This window comes from Elephantulus edwardii, unplaced genomic scaffold (genome assembly GCF_000299155.1).
Source record: "Elephantulus edwardii isolate Elephantulus edwardi_28Jun2011 unplaced genomic scaffold, EleEdw1.0 scaffold00025, whole genome shotgun sequence".
Taxonomy (NCBI): domain Eukaryota; kingdom Metazoa; phylum Chordata; class Mammalia; order Macroscelidea; family Macroscelididae; genus Elephantulus; species Elephantulus edwardii.
The window spans coordinates 22,437,175-22,443,778 of record NW_006399775.1 but is presented as its reverse complement, the minus strand read 5'-3'; the positions used below and the strand labels follow the sequence as shown (position 1 = coordinate 22,443,778).

Here is a 6,604-nt window from a genome sequence, read left to right as displayed (position 1 = left end):
CCATGCAGTGTTCCCTTGCTCTGTTCTGACGACTGCCTCCTGGTCCAAGTATAAGTTTCGCATTAGAACGATCAAGTGTTCTGGGATTTCCATTCTTCTCAGAGTCAGCCACAGTTTGTTATGATCTACACAGTCAAATGCCTTTGCATAGTCAATGAAACACAGATACACATTCCTCTGGTATATAGAAATAAGCAAGTTTATACATACCATAGTCTCCTTTTGGTCCCAAAACAACATGAAGAGTCCTTGTTATTGGAGAGTTAACATGGAAGGATTTAATGGTACATGACCTTTGAAATGTGAGCAGATTAGCAAAACTGCTTCTTTCTGGGATGACTCAGTAGGGCATTTATGCAAGCAGATTTCTATCCCCACTCCAGCACTTGTGTTTAGGCACTTTTAGGAGTGCACAAAATATTCTTCCTGAACATCTGTGTGTGACAGCCCTTGAGAAGATCTTTGTTGGAAAAAAATCAATTATCCATGTTTTATCACTTGTTTACAGTCTTGTGAATTTATCACTAATTGTTCACAAAATTCTAAATATTAATCTCCTGTGGTCACAACAATCATGGGCATTTTAAACAAGGGCTCTCTATAAGAGTATCTAATATTGTCTGGTAAATAACATAATTTTGAAATATCTAATAAACCAAATAGTAATTTTTTATTTCCTTAAGGACAGCATCTTATAAATAATTTTGACAACGGGATACAAAGATACAAACCATTAAGTGTATTATTTGCTATAAAATGGTTAAATTTTCCATTTTGATCATAGTGATTGAAGGTATGGACAAGTGTTTTGTTCTTCTTGCTGAACATTTACAACGTGCTCTTCTTGTCACTCTGTTTTTGTTGTTGTTTTTGTTGTGTACCATGAAGTTGGAACCAACCCATAGCTGACCCTCTTGTGGATTTTCAGAGGCAGGTAATTGCATGGGAGAAGATCACCCATCTTTCTCCCATGGAGCAGCTGATGGATTTGAAGCACATGCCTTCAGGATTGCAGTGCAGTTTCTTACCACTCTAGGCAGCATTAAAAACCAAACCAAAGCAAAATAAAAAAGAAATATGATTGATTAATGATCATTGAGTTGGAACTAACTCCTACCTCTGATCCCCTACCTGTTTTACAGAGATTGTAAATGGCCTGGGAGGAGATTTCCCATCTCTTTCTTGGACCCCAAGAAGTTTGAGCTAGTAGTGCAACTCACTATGGACTACACCATCAGAGCCCCCTTTAGTCACCATAGAATATCATAAAATGCTTCAAATCCTGGAGTCTCGGTGCAGCCCCTATCATATGTCTTACAGAATAAAGAGATAGTCAGTTATTGAAAAACAAAAGGGAATAAACTTCAGAATGTTTTCTCCTGTCACTGACTCTCATCCTTTTCACTACTTTTTGCCATGGTAATAGGCAGCCTGTGCTGGGTACGGACTTTATTTCTCATCAATTCTATCTCCTTTTCTGTGCTATTTCTGAGCTATATTTGGCCTCTGCTTAGTTGTAATCTCTCTAGGCCATGCCTAATTACCATGGTGTTAACATGTGTTTTGCAAGTAAACATAATTTCTAGTTTAATTGCATAGTCCAATTGTGCCAAATCTGAGATTTAAATAACCAACTACTGAGAAATCAAATAACAAGAATACACTTTTACTCAAGGACTCCCTAGGTATCCAAAGTATTTCCTTTGCTGCCTATTATCTCACTTAACTGTTTACTGTTTTGGAATCATCAGAGTATCATACGCAGAAACAGAGCTTCAGGATGTGCTTCCATCTGTGTTTATTCAGAAATGGCATCAAGCAACTCACCCATGAAGAGTTAATTTGGAGAGTGTTTACTCCTGGTTGAGTGGAGATTTGATAAACCCAGATAGAATATTAGGTTTTATATTAATACCAAATTCGATTTAGGTAAATTATATCTGATTTGTGAAGAAATTGCAAAGAGTAATGTTGAAGGCTTTTTATGTTGAGATTTGTGTGTGTGTGATGTTTTTCAGCAAGCAGATACAATGCACTTCACAGAGTCCTCCTGAGCAATTAGCACCATTAATGCCTTCAGCAAGCATATGGTCACAGTGGAGAGGAAATTAGCCCCATGTCACATTTCCATTGCTGTTTGTATACTTTTGGACACAGTTCATTAGTGTGTCTTTCCTTCAAATCTATCTCCCTTAAAGAGGTTGTGTTGTGTGTTATCTTAATAGTCAATTATTTAGTATCCCCCAGTGACTACCTTTCCAAGGATGATTACCTTCCTGTCTATTTCCTCTCTAACACCTCCAATTTACAATTATTATGTGCTAGATATTTCTCCCTAGATATGTTACTAGTCTCTCATCCTAAACCAATATAAAATAGAACTTGCACTTCATAAAAATAATTACTAAGTGGGATACTACTATTTTTTTCAGATACTATTTTAAATTTTGCCATGAAACTTAAATTTTAATCTAAAGTTTACAGTTTTCATGGGACTCTCTCCATAACCTACTATCCACAGGGACACTTTTTCAATTGACAAAATGATATGATTTAAGTATAATCTCTGAGGTCTGCTTTCTCTTTCTACTTCCAAGTCCTTTCTGTCATATTTCCTCTTTTGGCAGATGGTGTTTGAATTACCAAGGTTATGTTTAGAACCTGACTAAGGTAGCATTAGGAATAGGTATACTTTAGACATGCTGCTGTTATTTTGGGGTATTTTTATGCATTATTTTGGGGAAGTTTGTTTTGTTTTCTCCAATCTCTGACTCAGAGACAACAGAATAAAACAATGTCTCATCCTCTACAGAAAAACTCAAAGACATCAATTCTTCTTTTATCGTCATATTCATTGTCCAGTTCTCTGAAGCATAGCAAGTAATTGGTCTGAGCTAGGTGAACTTTAGTCTTCAGACTGATATCATTGAGCGTTAGTATTTTGGAGAGATCTATGCCAGCGTATTTACCCAATGCAATATATGTCTCCTGATCTGCCTGACTGTTGATAGAAAGGGGGATAATTGTTGATCCAAGCAAGGTGAGATCTTTGAAAATGTCAATTCTTTTCCTTCTTCTATGTTATTGATATTTTTTTTCCTAGAGAACTTGGATTTCCATTCATTCATTGTTGCACATTTTCCTCCCAGCCCACTCCTCCCCTCTCCAAGTTTGGTTTTGTCTTTGAGAAGAAAAAAAAAATGTTTCATTGTTATAAATTCTGCCCCCTCCCCCTGCAGTCTACTTTACTATGCAACTCTTATTCTGCACTCTTGCCATGAAAATAATACCTAACCATATATCCCTTTTAAACATTTCTCTTCCTCATCTGTTTCAATGCAGTGTACATTATTTATCTCCTCTTTTCTTAGCTTCCCCCAATCTTGATGTCAGTCCTGTTTTATAACAGTGGCATTATGTAATATTTGTCCTTTTGTGATTGAGGTATTTCACTCAGCATAATGTCCTCCAGGGTCACCCATTATGTACAATATTTCATGAGTTCAGTTTTCAATGCTGCATAGTATTCCATTGTATGAATATACCACAGTTTCTCTAGCTGTTCGTTTGTTGATTGTCACTTGGGTTGTTTCCACCTCTTTGCTATTGTGGATAAAGCAGTAATAAACAGGTGTGCATATATCTACTGGTGTGGCAGTTCTGGTTTTGTTAGGATATATTGCCAGTAGTACAATTACTGAGTCAAATGGTATTTCTTTTTTTAAAATTATTTTATTTTATTTCATTATTTTTTGTGCATGTACTGCCAAATCGGATCTGATTGGTACAGGAGGAGATTGTCCCTCCTTCTCCAGTAGAGCATCTGGTGAATTTGAACTGTGCACCTCTGGGATTGCAGTGTAATTTCTTGCCACTGGCTACCAGAGCTCCCTCAAATAGTATTTCTTTTTTATTGTTTTTTTTTTATTGGGAAAAACATATTGGGGGTGCAAGGAGGTGAGGGTTGGGACCAGAAGGGTGAGGATGGGTAGGGATGAAAATTGCAGGGGTGCAGTTGCACAGCTGCACAATTTGACTGGTGGGGGAGCAGGTTAAGGAAATGAAAAGGATCCAGTGGGGACCAGATGCTACAGGGGAATGGTAAGCATATTCCAGTGGTGATTAAACCAACTGTCTTCTTGATTTGGGAACTGGATGCAGACTCTCTGGCTTCTTCATGCTGAATAGGGGCATAGATGTGAAGGGGGAAAGGGAGAACACATTATCTCCTTACTGGTGGTCTTGGGTTAAAGCTGCTTGCCTTCTGTTAGAAGATGTTTTCCTGACATTTGCTCCCCTCTGGACTGCAAAATGTTTTCCCAGGTGGGTCCAGTGGGGGTGGTTGGTTGAACCCAGAGGCTCCATCCTCCTTTGCTTCCCTAGCTGGCAGTTGTATTTCTTTTTTGTCACTGGCACTGGGTTCAGATCAGGTCTGGAGTAAAACTCAGTGTTAGGGTTACCTATAGGAAAGGGGGCAAACCTAGAAAGAACAAACTTGTGAGTTACAAAGAGAAGGGCTTTGGAGGTGTTACTTTCAGGTTTACTGGGGGAGAGGGTGGCAGAAAGTAGCCTAGATAAAATTATCTGGATACCCTAGGCATTTTTATCTACCCAGGGATCAGATGTCACAACCTGGGGACTGAGGAGCTCACCCTGAGGGCCGTGACAGCTCACCCCGAGCTGGGAACCGAAGATGGCCCACCCCAAGCAGAGGGCCATGACGGCTTGACCTGAGCCAGGGGCCAAAGACGGCCCACCCCGAGCAGAGGACCGTGACAGCTTGCCCCAAGCCAGGGACTGAAGATGGCCCTCCCCGAGGCGGGCAACACCCCCCAGGGGCTGGCTGGTACACCTCCTCTCCAATTGCCCCACCCCAGTCTGGACCCCTTGCCTGACTGAAGATTATGTGGCCAGGGACAGTTTCCCCAATTCCAGTACCGCCACTTTTACCCTCCTCCCATAAATGGTCATACTGTAATTTGAAGTAGGTGTCACTTCCCTCCCCCTTTATAAATGGCAAAGGGAACCTGAGAGTTGTGAACAGACTCCCCCCCAGGTCTAAACAGCTTTTGGCAGAAGCATTCAACAGATCAAAATATGTGGTGCATTTAGGATGTTGGTCCTCTTGGACATGCTACCACAGTTAAGTGTCATCAAATAGACAACTCACAGTGACTTTCAACAATTCATTGTATCGGTGATCTTCTTCTCTGGCCTGTCCAAGGAAACTCAAACCTGCAGGTGGCTGGGCAGGCGTCTTCCTCAAATGGTATTTCTATTTTCAACTTTTGGGGAAAGCATCATACTACCTTCCATAGTGGTTGCACCATTTTCCACTCCCACTAACAGTGGATAAGAGTTCCAGTTTCTCCACAACCTTGCCAGCATTTGTTGTTGCTGTTCTGTTGAATTTTGCTATTCTTACTGGGGTGTGATGATTTCTCTTAGTTGTTTTGATTTCTATTTCTCTTAGAGCTAGTTAATTTGAACGTTTCTTTATGAGTTTGTTTGCCCTCTGAATGTCATCTTTGACGAAAAGTCTGTTCCTATCCTGTGCCCGTTTTTCAATTGGCTGTTTACCTTTATCATGTTGTGGTGCTCAAGATTTTTTATAAATTCTAGATATAAGTCCCTTATCAGACATATCATTACCAAATATATTTTCCCAGTCCGTGGTTTTTCTCTTTACCTGACTGGAGAAGTTTTTTGGATGTACATAGGGATTTGATACTTAGAAAATCCTATTTTATCCTTTCCTGGTTGTAGGAAAACCTTCAGTTTTTTTCTTAATCTATCATGATTTTGCCTGCTGGAGGGAGATGAGACTTTCTGTGTTCTTTCTTTGGAGACGTAATCCATAGTGAAGGCTTGTGTATTGTGATATGTCATTCATTACTGCTGAGTGTGAACTGACTGGTAGCATGGAAGTTGACTTGTAACTTACCCTCCAATGATTTCCAGGGGTTGCAAATCATAAGAGAGTAGATTTTTCTTCTTTCTCCTTCAGAGCAATTGATAGATCCAATTCTCTGCTTTTGGGGTGGCAGCATGACTTCTTATCTAATAGGCTTCCAGATATTCATATTGGGAAACACAGAAAAGTATATTTGTGTAATTCATAATCATTAAATAGGCTATTTGTATTTGGGTTGATTCCATCTTATAGAGATCCCATGTGTGTGAAAATATCTGTGCTACATGGGATTTTCAGTGGCTGAGTTTTAAGAAGTTTTTCACAGCTTTTTGTTTTGATTTTGTTTTGTTTTATTTTTCGTGAAGGGTCTCTGGCTAGACTAAGACCTCCAAATTTTTATTTAGCAGCTGAATGCATTAACTTTTTATACCATCCAGGGTTTCTGAGTTACATGATTGTGATCTTCCAGATGTCATGATATAGTTAGAAGAGCTCCTTGAATATTCCAGTGACCCACAGTGCTGACACAGAGGTGCAGGGCTCAATGTCATGTAAATATAACGTGTATCCAAACACAAATTACTCTACACTCATAATGATTCTAGATTTGGAAACTTTAATGGGAGAGTTCTAATTTTTCCTGTACGGTATCTATGAGATGGAATCAAGTTGCAAAAGCAGATCTTTTTT

General features: G+C 39.4%; 1 pseudogene; it reads right to left on the bottom strand.

Moving 5' to 3' along the window:
* LOC102862083 overlaps positions 1–4,719 on the bottom strand; it is a 189,428-nt pseudogene extending 184,709 nt beyond the window's left edge.
* Positions 4,720–6,604: the final 1,885 nt, after the last annotated feature.